General features: G+C 50.2%; 6 non-coding genes across 6 annotated transcripts; 2 read left to right on the top strand and 4 right to left on the bottom strand.

The window, feature by feature from the left end:
- Nucleotides 1-686: 686 nt before the first annotated feature.
- TRNAG-CCC (transfer RNA glycine (anticodon CCC)) lies at nucleotides 687-757 on the bottom strand. Its single transcript has one exon. It is a non-coding gene; the product is annotated as a tRNA-Gly (tRNA).
- Nucleotides 758-3,913: 3,156 nt separating this feature from the next.
- Nucleotides 3,914-3,984, top strand: TRNAG-CCC (transfer RNA glycine (anticodon CCC)). The gene has a single exon. It is a non-coding gene; the product is annotated as a tRNA-Gly (tRNA).
- A 7,752-nt stretch (nucleotides 3,985-11,736) lies between these two features.
- On the bottom strand, nucleotides 11,737-11,808 carry TRNAE-UUC (transfer RNA glutamic acid (anticodon UUC)). Its single transcript has one exon. It is a non-coding gene; the product is annotated as a tRNA-Glu (tRNA).
- A 2,137-nt stretch (nucleotides 11,809-13,945) lies between these two features.
- TRNAH-GUG (transfer RNA histidin (anticodon GUG)) lies at nucleotides 13,946-14,017 on the bottom strand. Its single transcript has one exon. It is a non-coding gene; the product is annotated as a tRNA-His (tRNA).
- A 531-nt stretch (nucleotides 14,018-14,548) lies between these two features.
- Nucleotides 14,549-14,622, top strand: TRNAN-GUU (transfer RNA asparagine (anticodon GUU)). The gene has a single exon. It is a non-coding gene; the product is annotated as a tRNA-Asn (tRNA).
- A 4,624-nt stretch (nucleotides 14,623-19,246) lies between these two features.
- Nucleotides 19,247-19,319, bottom strand: TRNAV-CAC (transfer RNA valine (anticodon CAC)). The gene has a single exon. It is a non-coding gene; the product is annotated as a tRNA-Val (tRNA).
- Between the last annotated feature and the right edge of the window lie 194 nt (nucleotides 19,320-19,513).

Here is a 19,513-nt window from a genome sequence, read left to right as displayed (position 1 = left end):
CTTTTCGGGCTAACACCTGTTGGGGCGCACTGCCAGGCACGCGGCATCCTCGCGGGAACAGCCACGCGCGCGCGGGACGCGCGCAGGCGGCGGCGGCGGCTGATGACCTGAACCTACGCGTTTACAGCAGCTCCACGCGGGTCCACGCGGGTTCCTCCCTACCAGCCTCCACCTTTATTCAGGCTCAAGGGTGTCTGCCGGGCCCGCGACTGCTGTCCTCCCGAGACACTTTGGTGTCTCGATCCTCGCTCTGCACTGAGACGTGGCCCGGCGGCCAACCCAAGGCCCAGCACGGGCATCGGTGACCTGGTGGCTCTTTGGGTTCCGCGGCTCCCCCAGGCGAGGCTGAAGGTAACTGTGGTCTTAGATCCAAATAGTCTAAACCGCAGACCCCGCGGTGTCACCTGCGGGGGGGCGGAGGGAAGAAAGGTACCAACCCGGGAGCCACCTGGTCGCCGCGCGGCACGCCAAATGCACTTACGCATTTAGGCACAACCCCAGTGTAGGTGGACTGCTTAGTCAAGCTTTCTGCTCAGAAGTCACCCTGCGGAGTTTGGTTCTCATTTTCCTACTCCTGGAAGCCAGAGTCACGAGATGCTCGGACTTGCCTTGTGCAACAGGTAAAGCAAAGAGGAGGCGCCTCCTGAAACGAGAGGGGGCGCGGCCAAAAGGAAAGCAGGGCAGGATGCATTGGCCGGGAATCGAACCCGGGTCTCCCGCGTGGGAGGCGAGAATTCTACCACTGAACCACCAATGCTTCGCCCTGGGCCAGGTGCGTGATGGGTCTGTGGAAACAACCTCCAGAGCGACTCCCAGCTAGGGCGTCGGGCGATTTCAAAGGTTCCAGAACAGGTTTACGCGGTCGTCTTTGCAACACGGAGCTAACTCACCCCACAGGCACTCGAAGCAAAGGCTTCACAAGGAGACTTCCATCCAACACAATTTCAAAATAAACTGTTTCGTCGGCTCACACCACAACTCTGAGAAAGGCTCTTCCCGACTGGCCAACAGACCCCGGCAGGAAAACGCCGGAAAGTCATCCAGACCCCTTTGATGATGACCCTGAACCTTCCACCGTCAACCTCCAACATGTCACCCTAGACGGTCTGAGAAAGTAATGTGACTTGCCAGCTTAGGGCAAGTAAAATTCTAACTCGGGGAAGAAATAAGAAGCAGAAGTCGACTGGCAGTAGAAGGAGGAAAGGGCGGGAATCTGAACCGAGCTAATGAAGAAACGCATTTTGGTCAAGTGAGTTAGGGCTTTGTTTTTGTTTTTGTTTTTGTCTTTTTTTACAGGAATAAATGAGTCAGTCTTGTAATCATTATAACAATAACACTCGGCTGTCTTTTACAGTGTTCAAAGCATTTAATGGATATGAGATATATCATAATTACGAAAAGGTTCATATTGAGCTTGTGGCTGATGATTGTTTTGGAGATTCTAATCTGAATTGGACCCCCTGTTGCACCGAGTTGTAGCATTGGTGACTGTGAGATGTATATGAAGCACAGGTCTTGGTGTACTGGCTTTATAAGGAGCAGGCTAATTTTTAGAAAAAATACCGATGGTTTAAATGTTAACATGTTGGTCCTTTGATGATCTTGAAAGATAGGAGAGTTCCTTCCCCAGTTTTCCCTGGGGAAATTAAACTGAAAGCTAGGAACTGGAGAGCTCCCCCACCCTTCAGACTAGGAATCATTATGACTTTTTGAAGGACAGGAGCCACAGAGGTGCCATGACAGGTCTCTTGCTAGAAGAAGGCAAGCTAGGTGGAGGCGGAGTCATAAACTTGAGCTCAATAAGGAAAAGGACCATCACCTCGACCTTGAAGAGCTTTGGCTCCCTCTGCCCTCTGCCAACATCCAGGACACACACCGGCTCTGGCCAACACACTTTCAATACCACCTGCATCAACCAGGGGTACATTTATCCCCACATCTCTTTTGAAACTACAGACCTGCACCTCCAACTCACAACTTCTGATTTACAAGTCACTGCCTCCTATGCATCTCAGAGTCACAAGTGCTAAAACTCAAGGCACCAGGGAGTTCCCTGTCAGCATCACACACCACCCTCTGTACCTCTAAGATCAGACCCAGGCACAGTGTGTCCCAAAATGTAGCAGTGCATTATCTTGAGTGTTTTAGTCCAATCATCAAAACAACAGCCAAATCAGTTCCTGCCCCCACCTAGAACATGTACTCCCACCACCACCCATTCTGTTGCCCAAACCAGATCTTGCTGCCCTCTTGGGATGTACTCTCTCACCCTCTTGGCATGCAAATGCATGTCGAGTATCATCAGTAGATAGTCCCTAACTTTACTGGGTTCGCCGCTGGCTTACTGCCACTCTATGAGTGCACCCTTCCATCCATCAGCTCCTTCCTCATTTAATACAACCGGATCCAGCGACCTTAGAGCCAGTCTAGTATACTCCCATCCATTTGCCACACTGCATCATGAGTGACCCTTCCACAGCCTAAATCTGGGGCATATCTGTAACCTAAAGCCACCCATGTCCTCAGATTCCTTCACTACAGTGTCTTGATACCTATATGACATGTACTCTACCTCCGCCCATCCGCATCATCTGAATATCTCTTGCTGATTCTCAGGACTGGCAACAGTGAAGTGCTTGACAGGTCAGGAACGATCTCACCTCCAGGTGCTGGCTTCCCTCCCCAAGGGAATGGTTTCCCACAATGCCCTCTTTGTTCTTCCAATTCATTTCATTCTACAGGTCTCCATTCAGAAGTCTTTTTTTTTTTTTTTTTTTTTTGGAAATACTTTCCTGAGTATCTGAATTGAGTGTGTGATATGTCCACTTTATTTGACATTTTTTTAAAACTTTTTAAGTTCATTTATTTTGAGAGAGATCATGAGCGGGGTAGGGGCAGAGAGAGAGAATCCCAAGCAGGCTCTACACTGTCAGCACAGATCCTGATGCCAGGCTCAAACTCGGAACCCGTGAGATCATGACCTGAAACCAAGAGTCAGACACTTAACTGACTGAGCCACCCAGGCACCCAGATTTTGAGATTTTTCATAAGAAAATTATTCATATTTATGGAAAACCTAAGTTGTGTATGTGAACAAAAGAGCAAGGGGTATCATGGTGTCCTAGTATACTCTATATTCTAAGGATGTTAGACAATGACAGAGAGAGAAGAAAATTGGGAACTTTCTCTCTCCTCTCCTTCACAAATACACACATGGACATACTTGTGGGGAATAAGTTTAGGAATTCCCTGAGCTTGCATCAATGGGTTAAAAGGTTTAGGGTGAAAAGCAGCCAAGATTAGGTAAACAGGGTGGAAGCGCCCCCAGCATAGAACAAAAGCATAGGAATGGGAAGCCACAGAATGAAAGCATCCAAGTAAACAGGACAGAAGCGCTCCCAACATAGTACAGAAGCAGAAAGTTGCTTTCACAGGACAGAGCTTTCAGAATAGCGTTCAGATTCCCGCCCTTTCCTCCTTCTACTGCCAGTCGACTTCTGCTTCTTATTTCTTCCCCGAGTTAGAATTTTACTTGCCTAAGCTGGCAAGTCACATTACTTTCTCAGACCGTCTAGGGTGACATGTTGGAGGTTGACGGTGGAAGGTTCAGGGTCATCATCAAGGGGTCTGGATGACTTTCCGGCGTTTTCCTGCCGGGGTCTGTTGGCCAGTCGGGAAGAGCCTTTCTCAGAGTTGTGGTGTGAGCCGACGAAACAGTTTATTTTGAAATTGTGTTGGATGGAAGTCTCCTTGTGAAGCCTTTGCTTCGAGTGCCTGTGGGTGAGTTAGCTCCGTGTTGCAAAGACGACCGCGTAAACCTGTTCTGGAACCTTTGAAATCGCCCGACGCCCTAGCTGGGAGTCGCTCTGGAGGTTGTTTCCACAGACCCATCACGCACCTGGCCCAGGGCGAAGCATTGGTGGTTCAGTGGTAGAATTCTCGCCTCCCACGCGGGAGACCCGGGTTCGATTCCCGGCCAATGCATCCTGCCCTGCTTTCCTTTTGGCCGCGCCCCCTCTCGTTTCAGGAGGCGCCTCCTCTTTGCTTTACCTGTTGCACAAGGCAAGTCCGAGCATCTCGTGACTCTGGCTTCCAGGAGTAGGAAAATGAGAACCAAACTCCGCAGGGTGACTTCTGAGCAGAAAGCTTGACTAAGCAGTCCACCTACACTGGGGTTGTGCCTAAATGCGTAAGTGCATTTGGCGTGCCGCGCGGCGACCAGGTGGCTCCCGGGTTGGTACCTTTCTTCCCTCCGCCCCCCGCAGGTGACACCGCGGGGTCTGCGGTTTAGACTATTTGGATCTAAGACCACAGTTACCTTCAGCCTCGCCCTGGGGGAGCCGCGGAACCCAAAGAGCCACCAGGTCACCGATGCCCGTGCTGGGCCTTGGGTTGGCCGCCGGGCCACGTCTCAGTGCAGAGCGAGGATCGAGACACCAAAGTGTCTCGGGAGGACAGCAGTCGCGGGGCCCGGCAGACACCCTTGAGCCTGAATAAAGGTGGAGGCTGGTAGGGAGGAACCCGCGTGGACCCGCGTGGAGCTGCTGTAAACGCGTAGGTTCAGGTCATCAGCCGCCGCCGCCGCCTGCGCGCGTCCCGCGCGCGCGTGGCTGTTCCCGCGAGGATGCCGCGTGCCTGGCAGTGCGCCCCAACAGGTGTTAGCCCGAAAAGTAGACTTTTAGTAAGGGAAAAAGAACTGAAGACTCTGGGAACTGTTGATCCGGGTTTGTTTTCTACCTCTTGGACGCTCCTTCGAAAGGATTCCCATTTGAGGGCACTAAGTGCGTGACTGCGTTGGAGACTGCGGGTGATTAATTTTCATCCGAAAAATCTCTGGCGGATTCCTCTAACAGTAACTTAAAATCGAAGACTGGGGGGGGGGGGGAGTTTCCCCCGCCCTTTCCGTTTTAAAACTAAACTTGATTTATTCAATTTCAAGAGTTTTGTTATTCTGAGGCTGTCTTTCTACTTTTGGGGGCTGAACGATGGCCATACTGTGTTGGAACCATTGAAGTCGTTTTAGTCATTAATTTATTTTTAGATTCTTGGAAATCTGAAATTTTAACGAATAAATTCTGAGCTGTGACACACAATTTTCTCTGTCAACAGGAATGAGGGTCTAAGGGTGGGGCCTGGGGAGGGAGGAGGAGTTCTGATTTACATAAAGGAAACTGATGACTTACCTGCTGGATGGAGTAAAGATGCTAAAGCCTGTAACAACCCCTCAAAATTCCCCTTGACTGTTAGCTGGGAAGGAAACAAACAAACAAACAAACAAAACACATGTCTTTGCCTCCCTGCCTTACCCTCTCCCAGGCCTGTGAGAAACTTGTTCCGTTTTCAGGCGGTCTCCTCCTCCTCCCCCTCTTCTTGCCTCCACCTTCAATGAAGAAGATATAGGAAAGGCGCGGGGGGGGGGGGGGGGAGGAGACCCCACAAGGGCAGGACTGCAAGAGAATATTTTGGAGAGCTTAAAGGAGAGGAGAGAAAAGGAGATGTGGGTTGTGAATTAAGCAATGAGACAGCAGAGGAGAGATCTGAAAGGTTATGGCTCCCGCCTACAGCCTTTTCGGAGTGTTCAAATGACACAACTAAAGGCATTTAGCCTTCACAGATTATTTTCCATCACGGTTGGTTCTGGGAGAGTACTCTTTGACTTCACATCATCCCAAAACTCAACTTCATGGATCTGGTCTGCATAGGGTTGTCCTTGGAGGCATGTGGTAGAGTAATGCCCACACCTTTCTTCGTGGAACAAAATCTTGGAATCTCAACCGCCTTCTCTCTGTTCATAGGATTCATCAGGGTGTGTGTGAGGAGGGGTGTTGAAAAATTGTAAGATACATAAAATGCACAGAATCTGCGTGTACAGCATAACAACTGATTGTAATGCACACACCTGTGTAACCCGCACACAGATGAAGAAGTAAAATAGTATTAGCCCTTTACTCCCATGCTTTACCAGGTCAGAACCTTCTACCTAGTCCCCTACCCCCCATTTAATTAGTAGTGGTGTTATTTGCCTATCTGTAATGTTCTCTCATTGGGGTTTCCTTTGTAAAGCCCTTATTGGTTATGAATTGGAGCACCGTTACACCACCATTACACGTTTGTTAGCCACTTGAATTTTCTCCTATAAGGTTTCCCCCCACCCCCCACCCTGGTGACTTTTCTATAGGTCGGTCTTTTTCCTCTTGTTTTGCAAGCAGTCATTAAATCTCTTTGGCTGCCAAGTATATTCGCTCAAATTGTGACTTTTTACCCTTGATTCTGTGCTTTGGTGAGCAGAGATTCTTGAGGTAGTCCACTTGATCAGCCTCGTCACTAAGAATTCATCTTTTTGTCTTATTTCTTAAATCCTTGCTTACCCTTGAGATTTGAGATCACAGGAATACGCTGCTACGTTAATGGCAACTGAAATCACTTGTGAGTTCATGTCACATTTCGGTGTCCGGTCCACACTGAAGTGATTTTGGTTATGGTGGAGGTAGGGATCATATTCCCCCACCCCCCGCCACCCCAGTACCTGGGATTGAATTATGATATGCTATGATCATTGAACATTGATACTGTTTTCAATACCTTCGTTTTCTGAATCCTCATCATAGCCGCCTTTCTCTGATTTTGTGTATGTACCAAAAATATACTCAATTCTCTTTATAGTTCCAGCAGTTTATTTCATGTATGCCAATAATGATAGTATTCATTTTTCATTTTTCACTTCTCATCATTTTTCTTGCCTTTTCTCACTGGCTAAGATCTCCATGACAGTGGTGAAGAGAAATGGTCAAGGTGGCCTATTCGTCTGCTTTCTGATGGTTCCTGACCGGGTAAGGGGGGGGGGGGGGGCGGGGAGGACAGATCAGTATTTTTATCATCAACTGTAATGTGTGCTGAAGGTGTTTTGTTTGTTTTTGGTTTCGAAGCTACCGTTAGGCAGATTAGGGCTGTTCTCTTCTATTCCTGTTAGGCTAAGAGGTTTTTTAAAAATCATAAACTGATAATGAATTTCTTCAAACACCTTTTCTGTGTTTTAGTGATTATGATTTTCCTCCTTTAAGTTGTTAATGTGATGAATTAATTTATTTTCTTTTTAAGTTTATTTATTTTGAGAGAGAGTGAGAGAGAGAGAGAGAGAGAGAGCGCGCGGTTGAACAGGAGCACATGGGAGCAGGGGAAGGGCAGAGAGAGAGAGGGAGAGAGAGAATCCCAACCAGGCTCAGCACTGCGAGCTGTGAGCACAGAGCCCAACTCGGGTTCTATGTTACAAACCCTGAGATCATGACCTGAGCTGAAATCAAGAGTGGGGCACTTAACCGACTGAGCTCTCCTCTCCTTTAAGCTCTCCAAAATATTCTCTTGCAGTCCTGCCCTTGTGGGGTCTCCTCCCCCCTCCCCCCCCTCCGCGCCTTTCCTATATCTTCTTCATTGAAGATGGAGGCAAGAAGAGGGGGAGGAGGAGGAGACCGCCTGAAAATGGAACAAGTTTCTCACAGGCCTGGGAGAGGGTAAATTAAGGGCCAGGTGCCCCTTAATTTATTTTCTAATGATAATCAACTGTTTTCCTAGATTAAGACCAATTTTTGTCATACATATTTTTAAATATACATCTGGAATCAGGGAGTCCAGGGTGGCTCAGTTGGTTAAGCGTCCGACTTCAGCTCAGCTCATAATCTCAGGGTTGGTGGGTTCCAGCCCTGCTCGGGCTCTGTGCCTTCTGTGTCTCCCTCTCTCTCTGCCCCTCCCCCACCTGTGTTTTCTCTCTCTCTCTCTCTCTCTCTCTCTCTCTCTCTCTCTCTCTCTCTCAAAAATAAACATTAGCTAGCTAGCTAGCTAGATTCAATATTTTGAAGAATGTTTGTAGCTATGTATACTCAGCAATAAGTCAGGCCTGTAATTCTGTTTTTCATGTTGCCTTTTGGGAAGTTTTTGGTTTCAATCCAAACTCATAAAAATAAGTTGGGGAATTCTGCGATCTTTTGACGCTTTTAAAATTTCTGGGCTTTGGAGTCATTTTTTCGAATGAAGTTTTTTGGTCCTTCAGCTTTCTTTGAAGGAAGATTTTTGAATTCTAAAAAAAAAATTTTTTTTAAGGTTGTAGGACTAGTCCTCCCCCTGCCCTCCGCGCAAATCATTACTACAAGACATACGTTTCCCTTAAGCCTTTTAATTGGTTGGTATATATGTGTTTATAATATCCATTTATTGTTTCCTTAAGTCTACCAGTTCAGTAGTAGTGACTTCCTTCTTCCCTCTTCCCAGTTTTACCGGAGTAGTGTTTTTCAAAGATTCAACCATTGACTTTTCTCTTTTGTATATTTATTTCTAATTTTCTTTTTTCTTTGTATTTATTTTTTAACTTTGTTTCTTATTTTCAAAGTCCTGCTTTTGTATATAATTTCTGCTCCTACCTGCCCTTGTTGTTGTTAGTCTTTCTGTAACTCTTTGAGATGGAGATTTAGCTCATTAGCAATCAGCCCTAACTGTCTCGATTTACACTTAAGGCTGTGTATTGTCCCCTGAAGACTGGTTTCACCACACCTTGTGCAGGAGATGCAGTATTTTCAGTTTTGTTTGACTCAGAATATTTCCTAATTTCCATCTTCATGTCTGATTTGATACGAGGATTGATCCATGAGATTCTGAGATCTAGATCCATGAGATTTTGAGATTCTGAGATTCATGGATCTAGATCCATGAGATTTTGTTCTTATGTCTTATAACTGAGTTCTAGATGCTAGCTGATTCTCTGGAAGTGTTATTGGAAGGTAGGTACCTCTATAGCCCTCTACAGCCCTCGGATGAGTACATTCTCCTTTGAATATATTCCCCTGTGGCAGGCCCTTGGGGTTTGTTACTGGCTAGGGAACAGACCACACCAACTTGGCGTCCTAAGGCTTCCCAGACTACCCAGGCTATGTGTACTCAAGGCTAAATCCACTAGAGGTCAGGCCCATGGCCACAGTTTCCTCATGGGCCTTTTATTTTATTCTATTTTATTTTGTTTTTAAATGCGTATTCATTTTTGAGAGAGAGACAGAGGCAGAGACGGAGACAGAGAGAATACTAAACAGGCCTCTCACACTGTCAGTGCAAAGAACGACATGAGGCTTGAACCAACAAACTGTGAGATCATGACCTGAGCCAAAGTCGGACGCTCAACTGACTGAGCCACCCAGATGCCCCTATTTTATTGTACTTTTAAAGATTTTATTTTTAAGTAACCTCTGTGGGGCCGTAACTTACAACCCCGAGGATCAGGAGTCACGTGCCCTACCCAGTGAGCCAGCCAGCCGCCACTTGCTTGCTTGCTCGCTCGCTCATTCATTCATTCATTCATTCATTCATTCTCATGGGCTTTTTAAACTTTCCGTTTCCTTATACTGCTTGTAGAGCCAAGGCTGCCTTCCTTGTCCAAAGAGCCCCGGGACTTGCAGGGGTAGGAGTGATGCAGCAGGACTAGATGGCATCACTCCTACCCCCAAGGGCTTAGAACTTTAGGGTCCCACCTTAATGTAGTGGGGACCTCCTCTAATACTTCTCAAGTGAGCCTGGGACTGAAAGCGTCTGTGTCTTCCGTGTTCCTCGCTCTCAAGGTCCCCGAACAGAAGACAAAAGAAGCTATCTTGGCAATCCACCTAGGAACGTAAGGAGCTTTGATGCCTCTATTTTCACTTTTTGTGCTGGCACCTGCAAGCTTGCCATCTGCCTTTAGGCTCTATGTTTTTAAAGGTACCAACTGAGCTTAAGGAAACACACACACACACACACACACACACACACACACACACACACACACCAAAAGCACCTCTTAAACCAACATGAAATAGATTGTATTTTCTGACTTTGAAAACTATGCCTTCAGCATCACCCAGATGGCAGGGATGAATTTAAAAATCCCGCACCTCTTGGAGTGACACGCTAGAGAAGGGAAGCCTGTGAGAACCATGCGGTGCCTCTTGCCCACCAGGTTATATTCTGCACCTCCAACACACCGTCCATGTTTCGTCCAGGCGATGTCTCTTAAAAAGCGGTCACTTGATGCCACCCTGCGCATGAGCCCGGGGTGTGAGCACAAACAAAAGGGAGAGAAAGTAATTCTGGCCCTCGGTTTGACAACGGTAGGGAGAAAGAGCCACAAAGTACACAGGGTCAAAAAACCAAACCAAACCAAAACAAAAACAAAACACAAAAAAAACCCACCTACCGGGTTAAGGGATTCTGGGACCCCCTGCCCCTCGTATAGGCCTGTGGGGGAGGGGAGGGAGGGAGGACGTGAGCCCCAAGGTTTCCCGAAGGGCTCTCTGGACCCCGCGCAATGTCGGTGCTAAAGAAAGAGGGGTAGAAAGAGGCACGGGACAATTTTCTCCGGCTTCGAGGACAACGTCTCCGGCGGGCCGGCACGGGAGCAAGGGAAGTAGTCCCACCACCTAAGAGAGCAGGGGGAGAACATGGAGAGGCCACCGAAAGCGGTCCCCCACCAACAGGCGTGGCGCAGCTGAGTTCGCTGCGCTTGAGGGCACCGCAGGCGCCAGGACAACGGGAGGGCCACAGCCGAGCCTCGGCTCCGGGAAGACCACCTTCGGGGCCACGATTCTCCCCTATGGTGTGAGCGTGGGCTCGCCAAGCACACTGCACACTTCTGTCCCCGCTTGGTTCGCTCAGGGTCACCGCCCTCCCCCTCCCCCCAACCCTCGCCCTTCTTCCAAACCACTCTCCCCAAAGAGTTCAAGCGACTCCCTCCACCTCCCCGCTCCCACCCCTTGCCCGCTAACCGCCCCCCACCCCACCCCTTAAGCTGTCGGTCTCTCAGCAGCGGCTCCACACCCACCGACCCGCAGCCCCTGCGCTGCCGCCTCTGCAGTCCAGGTCCGCAGCAACTCCCCCTACCCTCGCTCGCTCTCCTCGTGCCTCACAGTGGGCATCGCATGTACCCCAACAGGTCTTCGGAGCCGGCATCGAAGGGAAAAAGGAAAACGTGCCCAGGGCCTGGTGTATAGAGTCTACGGGGGCGTTAAATGCAACAGCCCTTGTAGAAACGGATTTGACTGTGATGTCATCGTTTTGACATCCTAGTGTTGATGCTCACTCCTACCCCGGCTTACGGCCGCGACAACAGTTTTCCATTTTGTGCGCACTTGACATGCTGCCTTTGTTGGGTCGCTTAACATCACCTCGCTAGACCGCTTAGTCTGCGGATGGGACAGATTTCCAGGAGGACCCGTTCCCCTCCCACCGCTCCCCTCCCCTGCCTCTCAGGCCGGGAGGGTATCGCGTCCAGGCACCTCTCCCAAACGCCAAGTAAGCCTTTTATGCGCGGACTGAGCTGAGAGGCTCGGCCCACCAGCCGGTGTCCAGGGGTCCACAGCAACACCGCGACGTGCTTGGCCTCCAGAACTCGGTCGGATCTGCGTCCCTGGGGCGGCCCCACAGGAATCTGAACCTCTGCACGACAGTGTGAACCCAAGCCAGATGCTTAGTCGCCCTCTGAGGCCACTCCTGGGGGCGGCTGACTTGGAGCCCAGCAAGCACAGTGAGCCGTGTAGAGCGGCCTGGCGTCCTTTCCCCGGAGCGCTGAAGGTGAAGGAAGAGTCGGTGCGGTGCGCAGCGCAGATGACGGCCAGCACAGCTCCGGGGATGAAAGGAAGATTGGGGCACCAAAAAAACCGAAAAACCAAAACCCAACAACCAACCTACAAAACCAAAAGCCAAAAAAAAAAAAAAAAAACGTCCCGCTTCCCTGACCGGGAATCGAACCCGGGCCGCGGCGGTGAAAGCGCCGAATCCTAGCCACTAGACCACCAGGGAACCGACGGAGCCCGTTCTTCTCCTTGCTTCCCACCAGAGTGACAGTTTCCCCCTGAGCTCTGGAAGGCCTCGGGCTTTCTGGGAGCTCATCCATCCTCCCAGCAGTCCTTCCCTAAGGACCTTCCCTCCCCGCTCTCTCCAAAGCAAGAGCCCGCAGGAGACGCCGAGGGCTGGCAGGTCCACAAGTGGCCGGGTCCGGGCCGCACCCCAGAGCTGCCCGGGAGTCTCGCCTTCGCGAGGCGGACGCGTGCGGATGCGAGGTCGCCGCGAGGAGGCGCGAGGGGCGGACCCCGCCCGGCGTGAGACCCCGCGGTCCTCAACATCCCCCAAAGGACTCCGAGGGACGCAGCGACGGAGGCGGCGCGCGGACCGAGACGGCTTTCAAGGAAGACCCGGCGGCCCTGAACGACTGGATTCCGGGTCCCGCCCCGCCCTACAGCCTGCTACCCCTGCAGCGTGCCCACCGGACATTTGGCCTGTTCAGCGGCGCCGCAGACAACTGGAGATTCCTTCTCCCCGGAGGGTGGGGTACATCAGAGGATCTTTGACCACCGGGGGGTAACCGCTACGTCTGGGGGGGGGGGGGGGGAGGGAATCCTGTGTCCCACACGGAAGTGAGCGGGATGAAGTGACGGCATGTCTGGACCTGCGTGTTGGTTACATGAGTTGTTACACGTCTCAAGTGTATTGCGCTGTGTGAAAAAGAACAAAACGGGTGGTTGTGTGGGTGGTGTGGCTTACGCTACCTGACTTGAAGACTTACTCTGAGCCCCTATAGTACCGTGCAATGTGCCAGTGGCATCGGGAGACACACACAGACAAATGGACCCACAGCTGACCTGGTGAATTCGTTTTCAAGAAGAGCAGTTCAACGGAGAAAGGAAATAGGTTCAATATGGGGGGGGGGGGGGGAGAGGGAAACAGCTTTGCTTTATTTCCACCTCACAGTACACACAAATGTTAATTGGAGGTGCCTCATAAAACATAAAAGGTAAAGGTATAAATCACTTTTTGAGGACACTTTGTGACTAGGTGGTAGGCAAAGATTTAGTAAACAAGACCCAGGGGGAAAATGCGTCTAAAAGAAAAGACATGATAACCTAGACTTCATCAACATTAACCATATCTTCTCATCCAAAGACCCCAGGAAGACGATGAAAACAGCAAGCGACAGACAGGGAGAACGTATTCACAAAACCCATCTGACAAAACAAGCAAGCAAGCAAGCAAGCAAGGGAGAAAGCATACAAACCCCCTAACCTGTCATTATAATGTGTGAGGAGCTCCCCCAAACTGCTAATTAAAAGAAAAAATCAAACAACTCAAGTGTTTTAGATGGGTAAAAGACATGAAACAGATCCTCGGGAAAAGAAGATACACAAGGCCGACGTAGCACGTAAAAGAATGCTCAATATTTTCAGCCCTCAGAGAAATGGATACCAAAGTCACATTGAGATAGCACTACTCCCAGCAGCACGGCAACATGATAAAGAGAGGGACACCCCCACTCTTGACAAAGATGTGGCACCACAACTCCAGGTGGTATCCCGATGAATACCTTTTGGCGTGGAAAGCGGCTGCCCGAAGGCATTTAAAAGCCTTGCGAGCGCACCGCAAGTAACGGAGGGAGCTCACCGTGAGGACGGTTAAGGAGGATCATAGAGAGCCAAGAATGGAAAAAGTCCGCGGAGGCAGAGATTGATTCGCAGGGGCCAAGGTTCAAGCCGACAAACAGGTCTATGGAGGAGGTGTCACCTAGGTGATGGAACCTTTTGTGTGGTCTTTCAGACCCTTTAGATTTTGAGGGCCACAGAGACGCCGTTTGGCAGCAACTAGAGCCCACCATATGAGGCTCCTTGCTGGACAGGTAGAGGGCATCGAGGACTGTGCCATTTTGGAGCGGCGCTGGAGATGAGCCCTTTAGTTGATTTGACTTGAGGTCAGAGTCCAACGGAACGGAGAAGGTCGCCAGGTTAGTGCTGTGGCGAGTTTTCCTTCCCTTCCCTTCGGGTGAAGACGTGGTGGCGCGGGGTGGCCAGCGGAAAGCGCGGGGCCTTCTCTGTCCCCCAGGTAAGGGGCGCAGCCGGGGCAGGTTGAAACCCAAAGTAAAAAGAGGAATGGCGAGTGCTCCAGATACTGCCGTGACTCGGATTCGAACCGAGGTTGCTGCGGCCACAACGCAGAGTACTAACCACTATACGATCACGGCGCGCCACCAGCCCGATGACAAGTCCGGCCGGCGCTCGAGCACTTTTGCCACAAAGTCATTCCAGTTTCCGCGCTGCTTTGTTCCCGGAGCACTGCGGGCCGCCCTTGGATTCTCCTTCCCTTCTTCTCCATTCTGACACGCGAGGAAGAAAACCCATCAAAAACCATTCTCCTTGTCCCAGGATTGGGCTGGTGGCTCTGCACAGGCGCCCTAGGAAGTCTCGTGGTCCGCGTCCACGCCTCCCCCGCTTCTCTTTTCCCGCTTCTCTCTCGGCGTTTGCCCCTTTGGACCACGCCCCACCCCGCGGGCTCTCCAGCTTCCCCCACAGCGACCGCAGCCGAGGGGAGCCCCAGCGGCCCCGCCGAAGGCCGGGTGAAGGCGGAACAAACGGGAAGAGCCGTCCGGGGAGCCCAGCGGCGTTCAGCTTCCCTCAGGCGCCGCTGGCCTCAGACAGAAGGCGGGTGGCTCCTCCTAGCGTTGAGGGCCTGCGTGCTCTCTATCGGGCTGTGGGCGGGGCCTCCTCTCCCGAAGGTCTCTGTGGCGCAATCGGTTAGCGCGTTCGGCTGTTAACCGAAAGGTTGGTGGTTCGAGCCCACCCAGGGACGCGGTAGTTCTTTTCTAGAACGTAGAAAGCGTTTGGCACTCGCGCACAGCCAGAGGACCTAAGGTCCTCACGGATGAGAGCAGGAGAGCTCTGGAGGAGAACCGGTCGCTGGGAATCCGGAGGTCCTCGAAAGAGTAGAACCCTCTGAATGCTTTCCAACAATGCAGTTTCTTCCACCCTTTGTTTGTGCTAGTATTTATTTAGCCCCTTCCTTAGATTCTTTACATTAAGTTGGTTCTAGAATTTTATGGTTACAAACACTGCTTTAGTCCTCATTCTTGTACACATCTTTGGTCACTTGTACCAACATTTCTACAGGGTAGAGTCCTAGAAGAGCAATTGCTCTAATAACATAGCGTTTACATGGTTTTTGTATGATCCGACTTCTCCGCCCCGTGGGCTTATCGGCTATCACTCTTTCTTTTGTTATTTCAGCTACTGCTTTGGGCTTCATAACATATACATCTGTAACTTGCCAGCTTCCCTCCAAGTGATCCCATGCCTCTTCCCATTACTCCCCTGCCCACCTTTAGGCTGCAGCTATCACGCGTTTCACTTTGCATGTTAGAAAGCCCAAAACCCATCGTTATCACTTTGGTTTCATCTGCTCCATGTTTTTTCAGAGATTTAAAGAATAATTTAAAAACCATAGGTGTGTGGGCGTACATATATGTATATATACGTATACATGTGTGCGTATGTATGTATATATATGTATGTGTGTGTATATGTAATATATTAATATATATTTATATATATATATAAGTTTTTCCCCATGCGGTTACCATTCTGTTGTCCTTTATCCATTTGGCTACATGCAGATTCCCATCTGGTATCAGTGTCCTTCCTGGAGGATTTAACATTTCTTGTGGTGTGGGTCTGCTGGTGATGTAGTCTTTCAGCATTTGTATGTCTTCCAATGTCATTCACCTTCATTTCTGAAAGCCTTTTTTGGAGGGGAGGCATAGAATTCCACCTTGACTTTGATGCTGCTCCATTGCCTTCTCACTTGCACCGCTTCCGGGGAGAAAACTGACATCACGTTTACTTTTGTGTTCTGTACGTACCGTGTCTTTTTCCTCTGGGTGCTTCTGCACAGTTGTTTTTGTTTTTGTTTTCTCTTTCCATGGATTTGCGCAATACAATTATGATGTGACTAGATACGGTTTTCTTCCTGTCTCTTGTGCTCATTCGTCGTGTTCATTCGGCTCCTTGGATCGGTGGGTTTACAATCATTATAATGATTGGAAATCCTTCTGTTGCTGTCTCCTCAAAAATTGCTTCTTTACCCCCAGTCCCAGTCTTTTCAGGAACTCTGATCACTCATATCTTTTAAAGTTGCCCTACCATTCCCTGACAGCGCTTTACTTCCTGGAGCAGACGTTGCATGTGTTTTTCACCCTCACCAATATCTCCTCAAGGTCCCCACACCTCCTCTGAACCTGTTGCCCACAGCTACTCTATATGATGTCTAAATATGTGCAGCAGCATTATATTAAAAGTGTTTTGTTTTTTCTCTCTTAATTAGAAAAGTTCTAGGCTAAGATGATACATTAATTAACTCAGTTTAATATCATTGGAAGAACGTAAAGATAACAGTAGGTCTTAAAATTGCAAATTGACTCGACACATAATGGAGAAATGCATGTGGAATATAAAAATATAAAATACCTAAAAACTTTTACCCCAAAATATTGTAAGAATAATTAAGTCACTATGAGTTCCAGACTTCTAAGACTTACTCTCCATTTACAAATCTTATATGATCTCTTTAATGTACTGAAACACATAATTTCATATTGTATAAACTCCTTAAATACTATTGGAATTGAAGTGCGCTTATTGGGCCAGTAAAACCAATATAGGAAATTTAGGTGGCTAAGTGTCACCAGGAATTTGAAGAGAAAATAAATCCAAGACCTGTATAAACTAGAATATATCTACCAATATTTTCTATATTATTAGAAAACCTGGAAGACAACATAAAACAGTTTTAGGCCACAACTGTTAAACCAGTCGGATGCACACAAAAAGTCCTCTTTAGAAATATGACATGATATAAACATGTTCTATGCCATTATATGTAAATTATTAAAATCCTTTAAAGTGTTTAAACGTATTCGAGATTACATATTCCTTACTATCCACTTGATGTTTTCCCCTTGTGCCTGAGTGCACGGAGAGCAATTTATCTACATCTAAACAGGGTTTTTTGTTTGTTTGTTTTCCCGGGTTACAGATTCAGCAAGAAAGAGCAATTTATCTACATCTAAACAGGGTTTTTTGTTTGTCTGTTTTCCCGGGTTACAGATTCAGCAAGAAAGGAAGTAGGAGGGGTGCCTGGCTGGCTCAATCCGTAGAGCATGGGACTCTTGATCTTTAAAAAAAAGAAAGAAAAGAAAGAGAAGGAAGGAAGGGCAGAGGCAGAGAAAGAAAAGGGTGAGGGGGACAAAACCCCATCAATAGCGTCCTTGCACGCCCCCCTTGGGTCCTGGAAATAGAAGCTCAGTCACTACCCCACTTGGGGAAGGGGCTCAACTGAATACACACCACAAATCAGGTTGCCTGTGTCTGCTTGGACTCAGAGTGGAGCCAGGACAAGCTCAAGGACAGGACGAGATAAGACCAAGCACCATTATCACAGGGCAGCCACCTACCTGACAGTGCCAAGGCAGACAATCCTGGAAAGCTCTTGAAAACTTCCCCTTCCCCTTGAAGATTTTCCCACCCGCTCCCCCTCATCCTCCCACCACGGGGAAAGGATTCTTCACCTTCTGTTGGGCCAGGACCCTTGAAGATCCCTGCAGGGCAGGAGAGCCTGGAGGGCAGGAGGATCCAGGGGGCAGCAGCTGCACTTCCCTGAAGGGTCTCTCCCCGGGTAGGGGGTTCTAGAGCTCAGGCTCACCCTAGATCCACTGCCCACCAAAGCCACCAGGAGGAGTCCGGAGGGCAGCCGGTGCTGGGGCACGACAACCTGGACGTGTTCCTACAAGCACAGGGCACGCCTGGCCTGCCCTATCCAGGAGAGCCGAAGAACCGCCTGCCTGCCTGAAGCTTCTCTACAGCCTGAAGGGAACAGGTGTCTGCTTCCTGAAGGAACAGGAGGGCTCTCCTCCAGAGGACAAAGCCCTCTCCTGGCCCTGGAGGAAAGGTCCTGCAGAGGCTGGTTTTGCGGGACACTGCCCAAGGCAAAGGAGCAACCGCAGACCAAACAATCATCTGGAGATGACTGCACAAGTCCTGTCTGTACATGTGGAGCGAGAACGAGAAAGCAAATGTGGGGAAATGTTAACTGGTGCACCTGGGTGAGGGATATACGATGTGACCATTCTGGCAACTGTTTTGGTATGTTTCAAAGTTTGTTTGTTTGTTTGTTTGTTTGTTTGTTTGTTTGAAAGGAGTGACAAAGTCAAGTCCCAGGTTCTCTTTAGAGGAAAACGCTTGAAGTGAGACCTTGGGTTTCTGAGGTGAATAGAGGGGAGCCGCTGGCCTGGCTTCTCATCCCAGCTCTTCTCTCCCAGCCTGGCCATTACAAGGACACTGAATCCTGACCTCCCATATTTTAGGGGCTCAGTGCACAGCCACTTCTGCAAGCGTCCCTGGGTGCACACCAGACTTTGGGGGGTGAAAAGGCAAATCCTAAGTATGGAGACAGCGCCACAAAGTCTCCTGGATTGGAATCGAACCTGAGCAGTAGCGGTGAAAAATCCAAATCCCATCCCACCGATCCGATCCCGGGGAATCCACCCACACAGGATCCCTGCTTCGGCCCCTGCAGATGAAAACCCTGAAAGTCAAGGTGACATTTCCCAGGCGGACAGAGCACAAGCGGAGGCGATTCCCAGCGGCGCGGGTCTGAATGCAGCCGCACAAGGCTCCCAGCCCTTGCCCTGCTGCTCACCACTTCTTCCAGCCTCAGCGACCCCTTGGGCCCTGACCACACGGTGACTGGCCTGTGCCACACTCTAGTCCAGCTGGAGCCGTGTGTGTTGCAGAGCCAAGGCCGTGCTCTCTTTCTGATCCTACTTTCCTGATGGGTAAGGTGAGGACTCGGCTCTCAGCGGGGGGGGGGGAGGGGGGGGGGGGGAGGGGCGGAGTCCCTCTACTTGGCGACTTCCGAAGTAGCTCCAGAGCTGTCCTGATGACGGCACGGGGACGGGCTCCTTTGGTGTCCCCATGGGCTCATTAGGTGGAGCCTGAAACTCCTCACCTACTGTCTTTGGCCCGGGTCCCAGGTGCAGCTGGTTTGTGTTCTTTGCCTTAGTCAGGCAAATAAATACACCTGTTGCGCAAGTGTGCCGCCCAGGGAAGAACGTGCTGCTTTTCAGAGCCACGGTCGCTGTGAGCCCGTCGGGCAGACGGAGGCGCCAGATGAGCAGGTCAGCGGATGCGTGGAAGTAAAGGTAACCTGCAGTGGGCCTCGTCCTGCGTGCCCTTGTTGGAGTGACTAATTGGGTGTGGCCCGCTCTCCAAGGTGACTGGGAGCAGACACACAGCGGCCAGGCCTGGTGGTCGAGTGCTGAGAAGGCTTTCAGGTGGCGGTGGGACTCCGGCCGTGGTTCTTTTTGCGTTTTAAAGGACAATAGATGGGGGGTGGGGATGGGGGGGTAGTGGTAAAAGGAAGCTGTTTCCGCCCGGTTTCGAACCGGGGACCTTTCGCGTGTGAGGCGAACGTGATAACCACTACACTACGGAAACGGGGCAGGCAGCCGGGCCTCCGGCTCTAACCCCCAAAAGTGGCATTTCGGCCACAACTATCGGGCCCGCCGACTTCGCCTGAACCGCCCAAGGCCCTGGAAACAGCCGCGCCCCAGAAGCGGCCCCGGCAAAGGACCCCGTGCCGCCCCGCCCCGGAGGACGGAACCCTGGCGCCCTCAGCAGCCTGGCCTCGG

This window comes from Panthera pardus, unplaced genomic scaffold, assembly GCF_024362965.1.
Source record: "Panthera pardus isolate Hobbes unplaced genomic scaffold, ASM2436296v1 HiC_scaffold_11, whole genome shotgun sequence".
Taxonomy (NCBI): Eukaryota; Metazoa; Chordata; class Mammalia; order Carnivora; family Felidae; genus Panthera; species Panthera pardus.
The sequence above is the reverse complement of the archived record's forward strand: the minus strand, read 5'-3'. Positions and strand labels throughout refer to the sequence as shown.